Genomic DNA, 4696 nt, shown 5'->3' with positions numbered 1-4696 from the left:
TCCAAGTCACTGTCTGTTACTAGACTATAGAAGCCAGTGGATGTAGATTTAATGGTAAAGGGAATATTTTGAGTTAAAACACAATTCACCACTCCGTTATTATCAGAGTCTGGGTCGTGGACACTCATTACAGCTATGACTGTCTGAGAAGGGGAATTTTCTGGTATTGATTTAGAAGTGGACATCATATCAATCAAAGGGCTGTTGTCGTTGACGTCCACAATGCCGACAACTAATTTACTGGAATCAGAAAGACCTCCTGTATCTTTTGCTTCTAAGTCAATCTGATAATGTTTATCGCTTTCATAGTCGACCTTGCCTATCAAACGCACTTCGCCATTACTCTCGTCTATTTCGAATAGGTCCAAAATACCAATTGTGCTGCTMGATATAGAATATGTGACTAAACCATWWGATCCATGATCTATATCAGTGGCACTAACTGTAGTTAATAAAGTACCCTTCTGTGAGTTCTCTACAACACTCGCCGTATATAGTGCCTGCGTAAAAACCGGAGCATTGTCGTTTGCATCCAACACATTGACYTGAATCTGCACTGTTCCAGACATCTGAGGGTCTCCTCCYTCGAGGGCAGTTAACACTAAAGACATCTGCTCCTGTTTCTCTCGATCTAAAGGCTTCTGTAAAACCATCTCTACCTTTTTGCTACCATCAGTTTGACCATGTAATTTTAGACTGAAATTATCAGTTGGATTAAGGGAGTAGCTTTGGAGTCCATTTGATCCTATATCAGAATCAAACGCTCTCTCCAGCACAAATTTAGCTCCAGTCACAGCTGACTCACTTATTTCGAATTTCATTGAATCTTTTTGGAAAACAGGTGCATTATCATTGATATCGATAATRTCAATTGTGACGCGATAAAATTCTATTGGATTCTCCAGAATAATTTGAAAATGCAGTGCGCAAGGCGTTGACTGTCTGCATAGCGCTTCACGGTCTATTCTCTCTTTGATAAGGAGAACTCCCCTGTCTTTATCCAACTCGATGTATTCTGCGCTATTTCCAACGTGTATTCGAGCTTTACTTGATTTCAATCGTTTGATATCTAAACCCAAATCCTGCGATATGTTACCAACTAAAGAGCCTTTCGCCATTTCCTCGGGAATGGAGTAACTGACCTGCCCGTGCACTGAACTGAGAGAGAGGACCGAGATAAACAACAGTACTTGCCGTGTCATTGTTCTGCCCGACATTTCCCCCTGCGCCATGACACAACAAACACCATAGAATCCGTTCAGTAATTTGCTAAATTCCGTCAAATTTATATACAGAAAATTTAAAAAATGTTCTGTCAATAATCCGTACCCACGGAACAAAGGAGTCTCGGTGCTTACTGTTCTCTGTAACCCGGAATGTGCGCTCTGCGTGCGGCTCTTTCTCTCTCTAATACATCGACATGATGGGGGAGGTACTGCTGCAAATCTGCTCTAAAACTGCAACACACTGACCAACAGCGTCCCTCTGAGTTTGATCTACTGAACAACAGATACTTAAAAAATAAACACATTCCAACATATTTGGGAAGGTTTAAGTCTCCAAAGGAAAAATATTAGCTCTACCATGCCATACCCAACATAAGATATATCAACACATATAGGAAAATTGTAAACGTAGATGCCACAGGATGTTGACAAGTAATCTCAAACAAGACACACGTTGCCTTAATATAGCCTACATCACGACAGAACACACATTTCTAAAATGTGATGTATGGTAGTGTGCTTTCCATACAAATATGCAAATACTGATATAGACTTATGAATTTATGAAAAAAGTCATCATGATCTTGACAACGATGATTCACCCTTCATTCCGTTACATGTCCTCTGTGAAAAAGCCGCTGACCATGTCAGCGGTGCTGAATTGACCAAATTGGAAAAAGGTGTCGAATTTCTGAACATGGAAAGTTTCCAAATTTAAAGACTCGATGTTACACAGTTAAATGCACTACCCATACAAATATATTTTTAGGAGAAAATGAATGATTCAAATATAACAAACCTCTAATGTCGAGTCTGATTCATCCAGGATGTTATTTTCGCTCTGCATCCGCTGCATCGTCCCTGTAGAACTGGGGTCCATTATCAGTACGTTCTGACTACAGGGTCTGACGAACTTACAGTCACTCTTTCTGGAGTCAGTCGTCCTGCACACCTCGTAATTGTACACCGTGCTGTAGGTTCCTGTCCCAAAAGTGTCTGCGTAACGCGGTGGATAATACGGAATAACCGGGAGGTTGGAATGATAGAGGACGCGAGACTGTCTCCATCTGTATTTTCACTGATATAATAACCACTAAACATGTGATGAACAGAAATGAGACTACAGCCAAAGCCAAGACTAAGTAAAAAGTCAGGTTGTCATTGTACTCCTTGTCGTGCGTAAAGTCAGTGAACTCCGAGAGCACTTCAGGGAAGCTGTCCGCACCGCACGTTAACATTGACTGTAGCGAACGAGAGGGCTGCCCGTTGTCCTCCACTACAACAGTGAGCCTTTGTTTCACACATCTTTATCATGACTTGGCGTATAGTTCTTATTTCTCCATTCTGTAAGCCACTTCAAACAGCGCCCTGTCTGTCGCTTTCTGCAGTTTATACGAGAGCCAGGCATTCTGTCCAGAGTCCACATCAACAGCCACCACTTTAGTACAAGATAGCCACATCTGCTGAACGAGGCACCATTTCAGCCACAGAGAGCTGCTAGTCTGGACTGGTACAGAACCTGAGGCGGTTGTCGTTCTGGTCCTGGATCATTATTTTCACAGTCACATTGCTACTGAGAGGAGGGAGCCTCCATCCTGCGCTTTTACGCGGAACTGGAAACCTTGATCTGCTCGTAGTCAAAAGAGCGCACTGAATGGAGACTCCACTATCAGCACTAACGGACACATATGAGGAGACGGGCACTCCGTTAACCGAGGAGTCCTCAGTATGTAAGAAACACGGGCTTCTGGTTCCAGTCAGCGTCTCTGGCTTTCACTGTGAATATAGAGAGGCCGGTGTGTTGTTTTCTAATGTAGGCCTCATATGAGCTCCTCTCAAAGACAGGCGCGTTGTCATTCACATCTGATTCTGTAAGGTGAGAGTGACGCTGCTGGAGAGCGAGGGCACCCCCTCATCAGAGCACGTCACACTGATGTTATATCAGAGGCTCTCTCTCGGTCCAAACTTCGTTACTAGGCTATAGAACCGTTAGATGTAGATTGAATGGTGAAAGGGAATGTTTCCACTTACCACATTCAACTACCTTATCTCAGAGTCGGGTCGTTACCTCATCATGCTATTACTGTTTAGGAGGCAATCTCTGTATTACGTATTGGAATAATTTTGAGGTACTAGTTGTCATTTACGTTCACTAACATCAATAGAAGTGTATTTTAGCTGAGTCCAAGCCACCATTACTGGACTCTTGCCTATCAATACTGCATCTTTGGCTTTCATATCACTTGCCATCTAATATCAATTACCATCTTCATTTAGTAATCACTGTTGCACCGTTCATGATATTGCATACGTAAGACTTTCCATCTGCCTTTATCTGCATCAGTGCACAACTGTGTAATAAGTATCCTTTCTTGTGATATTCTCACCATCTGTTGACTTATAGGCCTGTTTGGTAAAACGGAGCGTTGTCGTTTGAATCCAAGACTGTGACGTGTATCTGCATGTGTCCGACAGCAGAGGCTCACCCTCCACTCAGGGCAGTTAACAACAGACATATCTGCTCCTGTTCTTCTCGGTCAGAGGTTTTCTGCAAACCATCTCACACCTTTTTACTTCCATCTGTCTGCCTGACTATGCATTGAAAAAAATGATCAGGTGTTTAGAGGAGTAGCTTTGAGCCATTTAATCAATTCGAATCAAACTCTTCTCTAACAAATTTAGCTCCGGTCACGAGCTGATTCGCTATTTCAATTGCTCATGTCTTTTGAAAAGGGGAGCTTTCATTGATATCGATGTAATTTCTACAGTTCTGATAATTCATGGGTTTCTCGTAATAATTGAAATGTAGTGCACAAGGCGTCGTCTGTTCAGAGCGCTTCACGGTCTATTCTCTCTTTGATGAAGGAGACTCCCCTTTCTTTATTCAGCTCGATGTATCTGCGCTGTTCCAGATAATACGAGCTTACCTGATTTCAGTCGTTTTGATATCAAACCAAATCCTGCGCTATGTTACCGGACTAAAGAGCCTTTCGCCATTTCCTCGGGAATGGAGTAACTGACCTGCCCGTGCACTGAACTGAGAGAGAGGACCGAGATAAAAACAGATTCCGTGTCATTGTTCTGTCGAACATTTTCCTATATACAAACTACCGTTATAATCCGTTAGAATCTGTAATATTCCATTTAGTTCATTGCAAGAAGAAAAAAATTTGTCCCAATAATCCTTATCGAACAAAAGAATCGCAGCTGGTGTCTCGTGCTTAGTGTCTCTTAACCCGACTGTGCGCTCTGGTTGCGCTCTTTCTCTCTCTAAATAATCGAGATGAGGGGAGGTACTGCTGCAATCTGACTCTAAAACTGCACACACTATTGACCAACAGCGCCCTCTGAGTTGAATGCACGTGAACTACCACACAGAATATTGAAACGCTTTGTGCTCTCAACCATGCGTAAAACCTAAGCATATTCCCAACCCCAATACTCTTGCAAGTAAACAAACACACTATTAA

This window comes from Salvelinus sp. IW2-2015, unplaced genomic scaffold (genome assembly GCF_002910315.2).
Source record: "Salvelinus sp. IW2-2015 unplaced genomic scaffold, ASM291031v2 Un_scaffold1337, whole genome shotgun sequence".
Taxonomy (NCBI): Eukaryota; Metazoa; Chordata; class Actinopteri; order Salmoniformes; family Salmonidae; genus Salvelinus; species Salvelinus sp. IW2-2015.
This window is presented reverse-complemented; position numbering follows the sequence as displayed.